Source organism: Bos javanicus, chromosome 20 (genome assembly GCF_032452875.1).
Source record: "Bos javanicus breed banteng chromosome 20, ARS-OSU_banteng_1.0, whole genome shotgun sequence".
In the NCBI taxonomy this organism is placed as follows: Eukaryota; Metazoa; Chordata; class Mammalia; order Artiodactyla; family Bovidae; genus Bos; species Bos javanicus.
In genome coordinates this window covers 48,688,140-48,706,842 of record NC_083887.1, presented here as the reverse complement: position 1 = coordinate 48,706,842, position 18,703 = coordinate 48,688,140, and the positions used below count along the sequence as shown (strand labels likewise).

The 18,703-nt window shown below is 34.4% G+C and overlaps 1 protein-coding gene and 1 pseudogene across 3 annotated transcripts in view; both read right to left on the bottom strand.

Annotated features, from left to right (window-relative positions):
- CDH10 (cadherin 10) overlaps window positions 1–18,703 on the bottom strand; it is a 186,834-nt gene that overhangs the window by 72,258 nt on the left and 95,873 nt on the right. The gene's annotated exons all lie outside the window — the stretch shown is intronic.
- On the bottom strand, window positions 9,507–9,610 carry LOC133233829 (U2 spliceosomal RNA; annotated as a pseudogene).

Here is an 18,703-nt window from a genome sequence, read left to right as displayed (position 1 = left end):
CAGATTTCTGAAAATGCATGGTATTGTTCTTTCATGTTTGTACATTTATATTAGAATTGCAGGATACACACCAGGCTCTTTCATTCTTTAGTCCTATACCATTCTGTTTATTTTAGTGAATTTTTTATTGATATGCCCTCTCTTCCATTTTTTTTTTTTTTGTTCTCGCCCTCATCATTTTTCCCTTTAATTGTTCTTTAGCTCTGATCTTCCATCTTTTTGTCTTCTTGCTTTACTTTCAATTTGTGTTCTGAATGTTACTCTCCATATCATCTAATGAGATTTTTATATTTATCATATCTTTGAATTCCAAGTATGTATTTTTCTTCTCTGTAAATTCATTTATTAAAAAAAAATCATGTATATGTAGTAGGCAGTATTTCCCACAGGTGGTTGCAACAATATTTCCATTCTATATTCTCTTCCAAGAACTTACTTCTCCCCTGTCAAGAGGAAATGCCCAAAGCCCTCCTCTTGAATCCCTAACAAGAGGTCGAATCAAGTTCCTCGCCTTTTGAATCTTGTAATAGACAAAATGTAGTCAGGGTGATGATGCATGACTTTTAAGGCTGAGTCAGAAAAAGTGAAGAGACTTCTGCTTTGTGAGCTATAACACTTGAGCCAGTGAGTCACTGTGTATGCAGTTCTGTTGTCCTGAAGCTACCAGACACTGAGGAACCCCAACTGGGCATGGAGACGACATGGAAAAACAAGAAGTCTGGGAGCCAGACAGCCCCAGACCACCCCAGGTACCCTACTCTTCACCTATCATTTGCCTGAAACTTCACAAGACGCTCAAAGCCAGACACACCCAGTCAAGTCCTTCCTAACATCCTGAACTACAGAAGAAAGTGAAAATGAAAGTGAAGTTGTTTAGTCGAGTCCGATTCTTAGCGACCCCGTGGACTGCAGCCTACCAGGCTCTTCCGTCCATGGGATTTTCCAGGCGAGTACTGGAGTGGGGTGCCATTGCCTTCTCCAAACCCAGAACTAGACATAGGTAATTGGCCACAAACCCAACAATTGAATTGATATGCAAAATCATAAAACTGCTGTTGCCATGGTAATTCAATTTTCTAGTATTAGGCAGCAATGGCTAGCCAGAAAGGTAATCTATTTTATGAGTGAAAGATGTTAATTAATATGAATTATATATTAATATGTAACATATTAATATATAATAAGTCTGCATACCTGGAAACTGGTGCTTATTTATGAGCTTTTTCTTTACATATTCTCTAACTTTTTCAAGTTGCTTTTTCTCGCTTTTTTTTTTTTTCTATGATTGATAGTAACAGCTTTCTTCAAATGTCTTGATGGATAATTTAACTAAATATATAATGTCATGTTCCAAATAATTTTTCTCTCAGAAAATTTTAGAAATTGTGACATTTTCCTTTAACACTCAGTACTGTTAATGAAAAGTTTACTCAAGACCTGATTTTCATTTAGTTATAGGAAAAAAAAATGATCTGATTATATGGTATTTACAGTGAAGATCTTGTCCATATAGTTTTAAAATCTCATGATAATAATTCTAGAAATTAAGGTCCTTCACTTTAATGTTTTATGGGGTCTTTTCAGTCTGATCATTGATATTTTTCCTCAGCTTTGTGAAAAAATACTACATTGCCTAATATTTCATTATCTCTACATTTTCTGACCTCTCCTTCTCTCTCTCTGTCCTTTTCTCTCTTCTTTTTCTAGGTTTTCTGTTAGAACCTTATTGACATTCTGGACTAATCCTTGAGAGTTTTATTCAAATAATAAATTTTAAATTTGCTTTGACTATTTACAATTTGAAATACATTTTTTGTTCCAAATAAGTCATTTTATAAAAATGTCTTACATTTTCCCACTTTCTTAGAAGACAATTTCATTATTCTAAAGTTCTTTACTTTTCTCTGACTTATTTCTTGTTCCCCCAGAGAGTGATGCTCTATGTATTAAATGAGGTTCTTCTCTTTTCTTTGTGTTGTGGGATTTTCTAAAGTTTTGGTGACATTTTGTTATTCTTTTCCCTCTGTGTAAAAGATTCATTAGAGGCTTAAATGACTTTTCTTCTTCCTTACAAGCTTGACCATGAGGACTACATGCTGTCCAAATGGGACTGTCAGACAGCCAAGCTGTTTGCAAGCTGTGCATGGTGGCAGCTGCTAGGTTGGCTTGCCACACTTCCATAAATTTGGTCACTAAGGACACGATGAGCCCAATTCGACTTAGACAGTTTATTATTGTAAGTAGAGCAGACAGCTTAAGCTTCATGCTTGTACAGTTCCCCTGGCTTACCAGGTCCCAAGGGCCGATGGCGCATCACAGACCCACTGTGCATATACTGGGTCTGTGTCACAGAAAGTCCCCAAGATTTCTAGCATTACTTTTATTTCCTTGGGATGATTCCTTCATTCCTTCAGGAATGAAAGGCAGAGGTTTTTATCTACTCTCCTGGAATATCACTGGGGAGTGAGCTATTTTCTATTCTGTTCTAGAATGTACTATTCTGTTTGTACAAATTAACTTAAGCAAATTGGCTGTTAATATGGGGAAGTTAAGAAATATGAGGGATTTATGAAAAAAAAAAAAAAAAGGTCTTCCAACAAGGATGAAATCTATCTGGAATAAGAAATTTAAAACTGTGCAAATGGGAAGCATGTAGGTGAGGAGCTCCCATCTTCACTACTGTACATAAATATTAGGCATTAGTAATGCCCAATTTGAAAGCCATAATCACTTCTAGGAAGATATCTTATTAGATGCCTTGCTTCTGTTTAGTAGAGGTGGGAGGTGGAAGGGTAGGAAGGAGAAGACATCAAGGCAGTGGATTATTGAGAAAGAAGTAAACTAATTAATCAATGAGTCCAAATTAAAGTTGAAAGAATAATACTTTCAAATAATACTTCCATCTCAGCTTTCTCTCTAGTGCTCTCATTAATGTGTGGACATTAATGGTGTCCATTCTGGACGTTCTGTTCTGGTGATAAGGTGGGCCTATCATGGTGATGCACTACACTTTTAGTAATTTTTTTCATCTATAGTCTCATCAGTTTGTTCCTTGTGTTTCTTACATACACATATCATTTCCTTTTCTTCTTCTTTATGTGGGAAAGGAAATAACCAAGAGTGATGAGGCTATCATGTTGAAGGAAACTTACCCTAAGAAAATAGTGCATTATACTCAGTCAAATGAAAACTGTAGGCTCTAATTGCTCCACAAATAATTGTGGTTTACTTTATATTATTGAGTAAAGTATAACTGTGAAGGTTGTGTTAATTTTTTATTTTTTGCCGTAGAATCTCCAAATTTGAAGGATATTTAAAATACAAAACATAGTTGTTTTATATGATTAGTTCAAGAGGTCTTTATCATAAGGTTTAATTGAAACTATTATGTTCCATCTTTACTGAAAAATCTCTTAAAGTTCTCTTTAACACTAATGGTTAACAAAATTTTTGATTAATTGTCTATTAAATAGTAATTACTTGAAAGATTTCTAAAAATTTAATGAATAAAAATTATAAGGAATAGATTTAAAATATTAATACAATTTAATAGAATATTTAATACATCTTTATTAGAGAGCAGCTCATTGGTCTATAACAGAGATCAACATATGAAAGTACATGTGACAATCTGTTATTAATTGAATATTATTTTTATTACTACACATTCATAATTATTGCACATTCACTTGTTTTCCAGAGTTGATCACAAACATATTTTTATATATGCTCTCACATATCTGAAATGATTTAAAACCAAGTTGATAAATTTTTAATCTCAATATTTTTCATGTTTTTATTTTTAAAATCATAACTATAAGCTATATTTGAAGGTATTCTTCTTTTCAAGTTTGCCTAAATCATTTCCTTTGCCTGAATCCTGTGAAAATGTTAATGCGTAGTTGTGGTGGTGATGTGGTGACAGAGTGGATGGCCTTTGGGTGTTAGTACTCTATAGTACAGCTTTGAACACAGATGAGAATGGAGTTATTAAAATCTATTCCTCATGGAAAAAGGAGCCTAGAGGGCTAAAGTCCCACGGGGTTGTAAAGAGTCAGCCATGACTGAGCATGCACACAGCAGGAGCATTCCTTTTTTATTTTGCATTTAATATTTTATTTTCTATATTTCAATTTAGATATGCTTTCTATTTACCACTAATATCTTAAAAAAATTTAAGTTGAAATTTTCTGCTTTTTTGGCATTACTTGTAGTTTGATTTTATTGCCACTTACAAAAGGCTCACTATTTGTTCTCTTATATTTATATATTAAATTATCATTCTTATTTCCACTGTGCTGTTTTCAATTTATAGACATTCTGTTGTTAGTAAAATAGAACTGAATGCTGCTTGAATAAAGGGTTCAATATATATCCATGTAATTTTGTGTTTAATTTCATTTGTGATCTTTTTCACCTCAAAATAAAAGCAACACATCATTAAAATTCCATAGTTTAATTTCATTATTCAGCTAACTTATTTGCTTGCATCCTTTAGTCATTAGTCAAGGGAAAATGTAATGAGACAAATTTACAGAGCTTATTTCTAGTCAGTTAAAAAAAAAGACCTGAGGTTGTCTGTAAAAAAAAAATAACTACTTCAGCTTCTGCAGAAACTAGATGACGTCCCAACTAAACCCTCCCTGATGAATTGGACAATTACTTAAAAACTATTACAGTCACTAAACAAAATATGATGAATGGAATGGATTGAAGATACATCTAATGATGATTAGCGATTTTCTCAGGCAGGAATTTAACTTGTTTTTAACTCCTATTAGAAATCATTACATAAATTTTATATTTTGCTAAAACTTAACCAACCCTAGAATTCAAGATTCTTTTTTTAAAAACAAGAGGGAAAGTATACCAATAAAATACTTTTGTGTCTATTGGACTTGTATGTGATGTTAAGCAAACTAAGCATGGAAAAGGAAAGTGAAAGTCACTCAATCCTGCCAGACACTTTGCAACCTCATGGACTATACAGTCCATGGAATTTTCCAGGCCAGAATACTAGAGTGGGCAGCCTTTCCCTTCTCCAGGGGATCTTCCCAAACCAGGAATTGAACCCAGGTCTCCCGCACTGCTGGCGGATTCTTTATCAGCTGAGGCACAAGGGAAGCCAAGCAAAATAAGCTAGTAAAAGGAAAAACAAGACAAATTATAAGTTTTAAACTGAAAGCAAAAAATGCACAGTGTAACCAAAGATTAAAAAGAAAAAAAAAAAAAAGGAAAGTCTATGACTCTTTGAGACCATATTGGTTACAGACCACCAAGTGCCTCTGTCCATGGAATTTCCAAGCAAGAATGCTGGAGTGGGCTGCCATTTCCTTCTCCAGGGGATCTTCCTGGCCCAGGGATTGAACCTGGGTCTTCTACTTGGCAGAAGCACTGCTTAAGCACTGAGCTACCAGATTATTTAAATGTTAAAATCTGTAAGACTTTCAGTAAATAAGGTTGAGAATTACTTACATTCCTGGACAAATTTTTTTGTAAATGAAACTGTTTAATACAATGCTAATATATTTTATCTGGATCATAAAAAGCAAGAGAGTTCCAGAAAAACATCTATTTCTGCTTTATTGACTATGCCAAAGCCTTTGACTGTGTCGATCACAATAAACTGTGGACAATTCTGAAAGAGATGGGAATACCAGACCATCTGACCTGCCTCTTGAGAAACCTATATGCAGGTCAGAAAGCAACAGTTAGAACTGGACAAGGAACAACAGACTGGTTCCAAATAGGAAAAGGAGTACGTCAAGGCTGTATATTGTCACCCTGCTTATTTAACTTATATGCAGAGTATATCATGAGAAACACTGGGCTGGAAGAAGCACAAGCTGGAATCAAGATTGCTGGGAGAAATATCAATAACCTCAGATATGCAGATGACATCACCCTTATGGCAGAAAGTGAAGAGGAACTCAAAAGCCTCTTGATGAAATTGAAAGTGGAGAGTGAAAAAGTAAAGCTCAACATTCAGAAAACGAAGATCATGGCATCTGGTCCCATCACTTCATGGGAAATAGATGGGGAAACAGTGGAAACAGTGTCAGACTTTATTTTTGTGGGCTCCAAAATCACTACAGATGGTAACTGCAGCCATGAAATTAAAAGATGCTTACTCCTTGGAAGGAAAATTATGACCAACCTAGATAGCATATTCAAAAGCAGAGACATTACTTTGCCAATAAAGGTCCGTCTAGTCAAGGCTATGGTTTTTCCTGTGGTCATGTATGGATGTGAGAGTTGGACTATAAAGAAAGCTGAGCGCCCAAGAATTGCTGCTTTTGAACTGTGGTGTTGGAGAAGACTCTTGAGAGTCCCTTGGACTGCAAGGAGATCCAACCAATCCATTCTGAAGGAGATCAGTCCTGGGTGTTCTTTGGAAGGAATGATGCTAAAGCTGAAACTCCAGTACTTTGGCCACCTCACGCGAAGCGTTGACTCACTGGAAAAGACTCTGATGCTGGGAGGGATTGGGGGCAGGAGGAGAAGGGGACGACAGAGGATGAGATGGCTGGATGGCATCACTGACTCAATGGACGTGAGTTTGATTGAACTCCAGGAGTTGGTGATGGACAGGGAGGCCTGGCGTGCTGAGATTCATGAGGTTGCAAAGAGTCGGACACGACTGAGCGACTGAATTGAACTGAACTGAATATATTTTATCATTGCAGGATATTGTTTATAGAAAAATATTGTACAATTTACATCACTAATTTTGTTTGAAACTTCACTGTTTTAAGCTATGGTTGGAATTCTGAATTTTTCAGAATGTTCACAATTTCAAACATTCTTCCAAATTATTACTTATATTTAGCACGTACTATTACAAAATAATTACAAGAATTTAAGTAAAGTAGTAAAATCTATTGGGATGAAAAATTTTAAAATCATAGTTAGTTGGAAGACTAATTTAGAAAAATATATTTTTAGTTTAGATGACCACACTTTATATGGACAACACTATTTAATCCTCCAAAGGAATAGTGTATGTTTTAAGAGATATTAAAATCCATGACCCTTCACAGGGTATGCTTCTGAGATTGAACAATGAAAACAAATCGGAGTCAAGAAATAAAGATGTCAGCATAAAATTTAGAATAGAAAAAGGAGCAGAGAAGAAAAGAAATCAAAGAAATATTATAAGAAGTGATATCCCAATTATTAACATTTATAGCAGTTTGGTTCAGTAAACTCATGTGCATGATGTTAGAATCCAGGTGTTCAATGATAGAGAAGACTTCATTTTTACCCCATGGGGATCTGTCAATATGAAAGATAACATATATTAGTTATCAAAGTATTTTGCATTTATGTGTTTTAAGATACAGTGTATTTTCTCATGAGCTTAGTTCTACCTCATTCAGCATCTTAGCACTTTTCTTTTATTTATTTATTTATTAGTGTTTTTTGTTTTTTTTTTTTTAATCTTATCCTTTAAAAGCAAACATTTTGCTTAAGGTGTGTAGTTGGGAGGGTTTACCTAGTATGAAACATTTGTTCTAACTCGTCTTTTTTAGCAAGATGATTCTCATAAAAACATACATTTGATTCCTAATTTTGTTTTACTAGTGCACACAAATAAACATGCTGTTAGGTATTAATGGAATTATTTTTCTCTTGTTTAGTAGAAATAAACAGGCAAAGAAAGAAAGCTGAGATCATTTGACTCTTCAGGCAATTCATCCTATAAACCTACTTAACCAAGGTGTATACCACATCCAATTTTAGTAATAGCTCTTGGAATTAATTATTTGATTGTGACATTTCTTAGCTATTAATCTGTGTACACAAATATATATCTGGGCACTTAAACTATCTTAATGAATTACCCTTAAAAAAATGTAGAGCTACAACATGTATAGATTGCCCTCAGATCAATATTCAATCAACAAACAACACTTCCTTCAAATATTTCAGTACTGAGTTGATTCACACATGAGTACTTTACATTAAGAAATGTGTTTATTGGAAAAGAAAACTCTAAAGGTTTCTGGTTGACTAAAAACATATCAGGGGCAGGAAAGAGAGTGTATTCTTAAAATTTTGGGTACAATATTACGAAATATGGATGCATCGGAAAACAAAACAGTAAATTTAACAAACAAAAAACTGGTTGCAAAGTGAGGCTTTGAGAACAAGGTCTGAATTTCCTAAGAAAGAACTATTACAGTCTTGTTTTAAACTGCTGTTCAAAAACTGGAGAATCAAAATTTCTATTTGGAACTGTTTAAAAATGAAAAAAAAAAAACCCACAGTTCATTTTATAGGCCAGGTTTCACTTGCTATATTGCTTTTGGCCAGAGAACAAATTAAATTTACAGTCATACATTTATTTCATGCTTTTAAAGTATTTTAACATATGTTTAAACTCACGTTGTAAAGTATGACTTTTTACTATTCTGTTAATTTCATTTGGTTGCTGTTAAAGGGCTCACCAGTTTTCATTGCTTTATCTCCAAATTTATGACCGTCTAACTATTTCTGTCTTGCCTTTATGTAACATTTGTGTATGATTTTACTTTAGTAATCTATGATTCCTGCTTAACTAAAGACAAGATTTTCTTTACTTTCTGTTGATTAAATTAAAAACATGATGATGCTTCATTTGGAAATATTTCCAATTCTGTATCTGTGTGTGTTTCAATACTCTTCACATTTCTTTTGGTTTCCATGTTTCCAGCATATTAAACAGGTCAGTAGGAAAGTATGTTGGGAAGAATACCCAACAAGCAACACAGCACATGGTCAACATATAATTACTACTTATGCTGTCACTTCCATTTTTGGGTATTTCCTTTCGATTCTTCTTGTCATTTTGTAATTAAAACTGCACTGAATTAAATATGCTTTCATTAGAAGTTGATGTGCTTTTTCATTAATGTGTGTCCTAAATTGCAATAACACTAAGCATTTGAAAGGAGCTTGACAGATTTTAAATAATTTGCATATCCATCTCCCAATTTTGATTTCCAAAATTACAACTCACATAAATAGATGTTATTATTTCTTTTAAAAATAGAGTAACTGAGACTCTGGGAGATTAGGTCATATTTTCAAGGAATCTTGGCTGCTAATGTGCCCTGAAGTAGACACTCCAGGGTTCTTTCCTCTATAAATGGTTGTCACTATTTTAAGAGTAAAGCAATTTCAGGTTGAAATTTATTGCTGACAGATTTATGTATTCAATAAGAAGTCTACCCACAAAAATAAAATACAATGAAAAAATAAAATACAATGTGTTTTCTCTCTGATGTTTTACATCTATTTACTGATTTGTTATTGCACTAGAGTGAATTAATCCAAGTTTCTTGATAAGATGGGCTTCCCAGGTGGCTCAGATGGTAAAGAATAAGATAGTACCAGATTTGAATCCTAGCTGGAAAATTTATTAGTAACTAGATATAATAACTCACCTCTCAAAGCTTCAGTTTCCTCTTGGTAAAGTAGGAACAACAATCTTTTGTATTGCAATTGTTTATAAATTACAGTATGTAAGTTGGCTAGCAATAACTGGCATACATTATGTCAATACGTGGTATTAAACTCATAAGAACAGATATTATACATAATCTTAGCTAAAAGGTCAAGAAGCTATAATAAACAGAAATTAGTACTATTTTTATTATTTAATCCTTAAACACATTACATATATTTCGTTTTTGTAACTACAGTGCTAATACTATGTTTATGGGCTTCCCAGGTGGTGCAAGAGGTAAAGAACCCACCTACCAATGCAGGAGACTTAAGAGACTTGGGTTCAATCCCTGGGTTGGGAAGATCCCCTGGAGGAAGGCATGGCAACCCACTCCAGTATTCTTGCCTGGAGAACCCCATGGATAGAGGAGCCTGGCAGGCTACAGTCCACAGGTTTGCAGAGTCAGATATGGCTGAAGGGAATCAACACACACACACACACAGCACACATTGTATTTATACATATAGTCAAAATATGAATAGAACAGAAAATTCATGTCATTTTAAAGTAAAAAATAAAATCTCAGGAGGATTAAGATAAATTTCTGAAGTTGATATAAATCTGCATTTGATTTGATGGATCATAGACCTAAGTGTAAACGCGAAACATTTAGGATATAGTATTGGAGAAATTGTAAAGAAGCTTGGTTATGTTAGTTAATAACATTAAGGTACAATATCTAAAGCATGATCCATGAAAGAATACATTAATAAGCTGGACTTCATTAAAATCGAACATTTCTGCTCTGCAAAAGACAATGTCAAGGGAATGAGATGTCAGAATGCAGACTGGAAGAAAAAATTTGCAAAGACACATCTGATAAAATATAATAAGATATCTTAAAATCAACAGTAAAGAAACAAACAACAAACAAGCACATGAAAAGATCCTCTACTTCATATGTTATCAGGGAATGCAAATTAAAATAACTTTGAGATACCACTACACATCTATTTGAATGCCCCAAATCTGGAACACTAACAACAAACTTGCTGGTAAAGATGTAGAGCGATAACAACTCCTCCTCTTTGCTGGTGGGATTGCAAAATAGTGCAGCCACTTGAAAGACAGTTGAAGGTTTCTGACACTACTGCACATACTTCTGCCATGTGATCCAGTAATCATGCTCCTTGGTACTTACCCAAAGGAGCTGCAAAATTATGTCCACACAATACCTGCATGTGGATGTTCATGGAACCTTCATCTGTAATTGTAAAAACTTGGAAGCAACCAAGATATCCTTGCTGGGTTGTTGTTCAATCACTAAAATATGTCTGACTCTGCGACCCCACGGACTGAAGTACGCCAGGCTTCAATGTCCTTCATCATGTCCCAGAGTTTGTTCAAACTCATGTCCACTGAGTCAGTAATCATTACCTAATCATCTCATCCTCTGCCACCCCCTTCTCTTGCCCTCAGTCTTTCCCAGCATTAGGATATTTTCCAATGAGTCAGCTGTTTACATTAGGTGGCCATGTATGATGGGAAGTTAAAGCAAATTAATACCACAGCATAAAATGACATTAAGATCAATTAATCCCTGACAAATCCTGAAGAAGCTTAAGCTTGAAGCAACAAATCATAATATTTTAAAGGCATGAAACAATGACAACAATAATTAATTAAAAACAGAGATTCAGAACTTTAGGGAAGGCCAGGCTCATGTTTCTATTTCCATGCACAGAATCTTGCATAGGAATTAAAAAAACAAAACCAAAAAAAAAATGCAAACATAGAGCACATCTGACTCTTAATGTTGACCAACTGAATATAAATCTTTCTGAGAAGGGCTGGTTGTCAGTTTTGTTTACATTTTTGTAGATGCATACAATGAAATAGTGTGCAACTGTTAAACAGTAAAATTCAATACTATATGTATTATATATTAAACTTATAATATTATAAATTGTTAAAATACATTGTGTATTAAAAAGAAAAACATATAAAAAGAAAAAATAAATGTAATTAGTTTAGCAAAATATCATTCATATGTTTTTAATTCATATTTTTAATACAGTGCCTGACTTCAGGCTCTACTCCAAAGCCACAGTCATCAAGACAGTATGGTACTGGCACAAAGACAGAAATATAGATCAATGGAACAAAATAGAAAGCCCAGAGATAAATCCACGCACATATGGACACCTTATCTTTGACAAAGGAGGCAAGAATATACAATGGATTAAAGACAATCTCTTTAACAAGTGGTGCTGGGAAATCTGGTCAACCACTTGTAAAAGAATGAAACTAGAACACTTTCTAACACCATACACAAAAATAAACTCAAAATGGATTAAAGATCTAAATGTAAGACCAGAAACTATAAAACTTCTAGAGGAGAACATAGGCAAAACACTCTCCGACATAAATCACAGCAGGATCTTCTATGACCCACCTCCCAGAATATTGGAAATAAAAACAAAAATAAATGGGACCTAATTAAAAGCTTCTGCACAACAAAGGAAACTATAAGCAAGGTGAAAAGACAGCCTTCAGAATGGGAGAAAATAATAAAAAATGAAGCAACTGACAAACAACTAATCTCAAAAATATACAAGCAACTCCTGCAGCTCAATTCCAGAAAAATAAATGACCCAATCAAAAAATGGGCCAAATAACTAAATAGACATTTCTGCAAAGAAGACATATAGATGGCTAACAAACACATGAAAAGATGCTCAACATCACTCATTATCAGAGAAATGCAAATCAAAACCACAATGAGGTACCATTTCACGCCAGTCAGAATGGCTGCGATCCAAAAGTCTACCAGCAATAAATGCTGGAGAAGATGTAGAGAAAAGGGAACCCTCTTACACTGTTGGTGGAAATGCAAACTAGTACAGCCACTATGGAGAACAGTGTGGAGATTCCTTAAAAAACTGGAAATAGAATTGCCTTATGACCCAGCAATCCCACTGCTGAGCACACACACTGAGGAAACCAGAAGGGAAAGAGACACGTGTACCCCAATGTTTACTGCAGCACTGTTTATAATAGCCAGGACATGGAAGCAACCTAGATGCCAATCAGCAGATGAATGGATAAGAAAGCTGTGATGCATATACACAATGGAGTATTACTCAGCCATTAAAAAGAATACATTTGAATCAGTTCTAATGAGGTGGATGAAACTGAAGCCTATTATACAGAGTAAAGTAAGCCAGAAAGAAAAACACCAATGCAGTATACTAACGCATATATATGGAATTTAGAAAGATGGTAATGATAACCTTGTATACAACATAGCAAAAGAGACACAGATGTATAGAACAGTCTTTTGGACTTTATGGGAGAGGAAGGGGGTGGGATGATTTGGGAGAATGGCATTGAAACATGTATAATATCATATATGAAACGTGTCGCCAGTCCAGGTTCGATGTATGATACTGGATGCTTGGGGCTGGTGCACTGGGATGACCCAGAGGGATGGTTCGGGGAGGGAGGAAGAAGGAGGGTTCAGGATGGGGAACACATGTACACCCATGGCGGATTCATGTTGATGTATAGCAAAACCAATACAATATTGTAAAGTAATTAACCTCCAATTAAAATAAATAAATTTATATAAAAAATAAAAATACTATATATTTTAAAATACATATTAATTTTTATTAGGAAACATGGAATATGCAAATTACTCCTCAATAATTTGGAAATAATTTTACTGGAAAGATTTATAGAGAAAGGCAAAATAAGTGGAGCTATCATCTTTTCTTCTTATACTTATGAATGTAGGTTTTCTTATTTTATTAGCATGTTAATATAGAATTACAAAATGCAAGTGTGTCTCAAATTTAACCTCACCTACTTATTTTGCTTTTAGTTGAGATGCAACCAGAAACTTGATGGATTAAATGCTTTTCCCATAATCATAATAATTATAGAAGAGCATGGGTACAACATGTCTCATAATACACTCTCTGGAAAAATAGCTATAAAACTCTTATCCTTAACTGTGTGTTTTTACTTTATTCTTTCATCATAAGCAGCTTCAAAACCTTATTTTCTACTTATTCTACAAAATTCCTGTGGTTAATATCATATAAGATATAAAAATGCATAATAATTTAACCATAAGATCAAAACAGGAAATTTTCCATTCTCATCATCTCCATTTAATATCATACTGAAGATCTTAACCATCACAAATCATAAATAAAAATACAGTCACAGGTGCACTAACTGCAAAAGAAATAAACTTGTTAAAACATTTTAAACACAGAAATATAGAAAGTTGGAACTACAGTATAAAAAAATTATTTTTCTCTTAGCTATTTGAGTGTTAAGGTGTTAACTTATCAACAAGTGAATTCTCTTACACATATCAAAGTTGGTGCACTTGACTTCAAACTTACCTTAAAGGTACAATAAGCTAGATAACATAAATAATATACAAATAGATCAATGGAACAGAGTCAATCATTCATAAACAGGCTAGTAAATAGGGTCAATTGAGTTTTAACTAAGGCATATGATATTTCAAACAGAAAAGTATTTTCATAAATTATGCTAGAACAACTGGTTCATTACATAGATCTCCATATGGAAAAGAAAAACAATAAAAAAACTATATTTCATGTGTTATGATATACACAAAAATGTATAAATGATTGAGATGGAAAATATAAAACTATACATTTACCAGAAGAAAATATGGGGGAAGAATAACCTTATGACCTTAAGGTAATCAGTATTTTGTTAGACTCAGAAAGCACTAACCATAAAGAGAAAACCAAAAAGATAAAATGGATTTCATTAAAATTAAAAACTTCTTAACATAAAGAAAATGAATGAGACAACCAGAAACTGGCAGAAAATTATTTGCAATAACTATATATCTGACAAAAAAACTTACATGCAAATATAAACAACTCAAGGCTCAATTATAAAATCTCAACAACCTAATAAAATAGTGGGTAAAAGTAGAAAAGAACTGCACAAAGGGGTTATATATATGTTATATAATCATTAACCATTTTGTGCAGCCCCAGTAAAGATGGTCAACATTCTTAGTCCTAAGGGAAATGAGATAAATGGAAATAAAGGCCCATACTGCAATTTCACTGCACACTCCACAGAATGGCTCAATTGGCAATGACATCGCCAACACGAATGTCATCCAGAACATTGAACAATAGAACCTCTCTTAGTGCTAAGGGTTTAAAATAGTATATACAATCAGTTCAGAAACTTGGAATTTTTTTCACTAAGTTAACCATATACCTAATTCATGGCCGGAAACTTCACTTCTATGCATTTGCCAAACACATAAACAGACACACACACACACACACACACACACTCAGACATGTATACACAAAATGACCCAAACACTGATCAGAAGGTGACTGTATAAACAAGATGTGGCATACTAGTACAAGGAACACCACTCAGCAATAACAAAGAACAGACCACTGATTAGCGTGCAGAAACTCAAAAAATATTATGCTGAGAAAAATCACATCCAAAAGGATATTTGCTTTATAAATTCACTTACATAAAAGTCTAAATGAGGAAATATCAATGTTCTGTTGAAAGAAGTTAGAACAGTGGTTGCCTGTTGTGGGTAGGAGGTTGTCTAAGAAGTAACACAGCAATTTTCCAGGATGATGGGTATTTTACATCCTCAAGTGATTGCAGCTGCTGCTTCTGCTGCTAAGTCACGTCAGTCATGTCCGACTCTGTGTGACCTCATAGACAGCAGCCCACCAGGCTCCTCCGTCCCTGGGATTCTCCAGGCAAGAACACTGGAGTGGGTTGCCATTTCCTTCTCCAGTGCATGAAAGTGAAAAGTGAAAGAGAAGTCGCTCAGTCGTGTCCAACTCTTTGAGACCCCATGGACTGTAGCCCACCAGGCTCCTCCGTCCATGGGATTTTCCAGGCAAGAGTACCGGTAGGTGCATTTGTCAAAATTCGTCAAATCATATTTAAGGTCAGCGTGTTTTGCTACAGGTAAGTATATTATACTTTAAAATTAAAAAATGCTTTTCTTAAGATTTATTGATGAAGTTTAAATATGCCAACAAATATTATCTCCCCATTCCTATAACAATGTAACTATGCATATTTGTTTCTTCCTTTGCTTTTTATCAGTTATGTTAATATACAATTATAGAATGTAATGGTATCTGAAATTTGTTCTAAGCCAAATACTGCATTTTTAGTGATAATAAAACAGGGAATTAAGTTATTTTCCCATAATCATATAGGGAATTAGTTGTAGAAGACGGATTTCAACATAGTTCTTGTGATCCACTCTCCCTAAAAATACCTACAAGGTTGTTTGTCTTAACTGTGTATTTTTTAATTTTGTGTTTAGCGTGGTGGTGGTTTAGTTGCTAAATCTTGTCTGACTCTTGTGATCTCATGGACTGTAGCCTGCCAGGTTCCTCTGTCCATGGGATTCTTCAGGCCAGAATACTTGAGTGGGTTGCCATTTCCTTCTCCAGGAGATCTTCCTGACCCAGGGATTAATCCCAGGTGTTCTGAACTGCAGCAGACTCTTTACCAACTGAGCTACAAGGGAAGTCCCTTGTGTTTAGCATAAGCAATTTCAAAATCCTTTTTTAAAAGTAGGTGTATTATAAAAATAATATGGAATATAAATCAAAGGTAAATATTAATATTTGAGCATAGAGAATATATTCTTAATTGACAATAAAAATAATTCAAAATAAAACAATATTAATCATTCCAATTAAAAATTGGCAAATAAATTGAATAGACATTTCTCCAAAGAATATATACAAAGAGCCAATAAGTTCATGAGATAATGTTTAACATCACTATATCCTTGTGCTGTGTTGTGTTGTGCTCAGTCATGTTTGACTCCATGCAACCCAATAGACTGTAGACTGCCAGGGCCCTCTGTCCATGAAGTTTTCCAGGCAAGAATACTGGAGTGGGTAGCCATTTCCTACTTCAGGGAATCTTCCTGACCCAGGGATCAAGTCACGTCTCTTGTGTCTCCTGCACTGGCAGGTGGATTCTTTACCAGTGTACCACCTGGGAACTCAGTGGTAAAGAATCTGCCTGCAGTGTAGGAGATGTGGGTTCGATCTCTGGGTCAGGAAGATTCCCTGGAGAAGGAAATGGTAACCCACTCGGGTATTCTTACCTGGGAAATCCTATGAACAGAAGAGCCTACTTACTGGGCTAAGGTCCATGGGATTGCAGAGTTAGACAGGACTTACCAACTAAGCAACAACAAACACCTGGGAGTCCTTAGGGGAATTCAAATCAACGCATCTGAGATCTCATTAGGATGCTTATTATCAACAAAACAAGAAAGAAAACAACAACTGTTGGCACAATGTGGAGAAACTTGAACCACTTTACATTGTTGCTGGGAATATAAATGATGCAGTCCCTGTGGAAACAATATGTTGCTTCCTCAAAAAATTAAATACAGATTTATCATATGATCTAGAAAGTCCACATCTGGGTATATATACAGGAGTACTGACAGCTGAGTGTCAAATATTTATTTCTATAAAATAATTATTCACAATAGTCAAAAGTGGTAACAACCCAAATGTTCATGGACAGATGAATGGATAAATAAAATATGGTATGTACATACAACAGGATATTATTCAACTTACAAAGGAATGGATTACCAAAACATGTTACAATATGATGAACCTTAAAACATTATGTTAAGTGAAATAAGCCAAACACCAAAGGACAAATATTGTGTGACTCATATGAGTTGCCTGGAATAGGCAAATTCACGGGGAGAAAAGAGAATAGTGGTTACTAGGTGTTCAGGTAGGGGGTAAAGGAAAATTATTGTTTCATAGATACAAAGCTTCAGTCCGGGTTGATGGAAGTTCTTTGGATGGATACTGATGATGGTTGTTCAAAACTATGAATGTTTCTAGGGCCACTGTTTTGTATACTTAAAAATAATTAAGATGGTAAATTTTATGTTATGTATGTTTTACCACAATAATAAAATAAATTATTTTAGAAACTTTTTATTAGTATACTAATTTTAATATAGCTGATGTGTAATGCTGCTTATACTTATGTGAAAAGAAATGTAATAAACATATGCTTCTAAAGTTTTATTGAGGTATTTTGAAAATAACTTTTATTGTCAGAAACACAGCTTTGCCTCAGAACCATTAAGAGAAATTTCTAAAATAATTTGTGCACATTTATATTATTTCAAATGACTCCATCCTTTTCCTAATTTCAATTACTTATTGTTACAAAATTTTAGTAGACTTACTAAATATATTTCAAATCCTACCTTTTTTTTTTCCAAATTGTTATTCTTTATTGTGGGGATATTGTCATCTGTGTGTGTTTATGTGGGCAGATGTCTGCTTTATTTGATATATTTTTGCCTAAAAAAGATCCAAATTTCGTTGCACTGTGAATCCATTATTTGGAGGGAGGTGGGAGGAGGGTTCAGGATGGGGAACACATGTATACCTGTGGCGGATTCATTTTGCCTATGTTTTTAACAGTGATAGAGGTCTTTGTATTCAATTCGTTTTCACTGAAAACAATAAGGCTAAAAATATTTACGTGGGGTTTGTGTAGAGTCATCAGCCCCAGTTCTGCCTGGAAGAAGGGAATGTTGCTCCAACTGTATGAAATCACCTTCAAGAATTGTCTCAACTTCAGAGAGCCATCTCACCCAAAGTTACATTTGTGAGGGAAGCTCACACCGCTAATCTGATGGAGACAGAGGTGTAAGGGCCGAGCCATTTCAATCCTACATCTGATGGGATATTTAAACTCCAGAGATCCCAGGAGGTGGATTGAGGCGATAGGGCCTGCATCACTTACTAATTCTCTTCATTCTCATTCTCCTCATTCTCACATCTCTCTTCCACAAGTGTTTATGCCTAAGAAAGTCCTCACACATGTTTTGAAAGGTTATCTCATGCAACATGTAAAATATATACTATTGTTGATTGTTACCTGATTACTGCTAAAATTGACACAGAAAAATGTTCTCTGCACTTTTATCTAATTATATCCAAAATTTAAAGACTATCTCTAGAGAATATCTAGAAAATGTCTGCTTGTGATATGTTTTTCATCTAATTTGCTTTGGAACCATTTAAGTTTTTCCAACAAGGAAAAATACTACTCTTTTGAAAGGTTTGAAATAATATTGACTTTGCCAAAGGAAGTTATGATCTGGGCCAGACTCATGGTAGTGTGAGATGAAGAATTTATTCATAGCTGCTG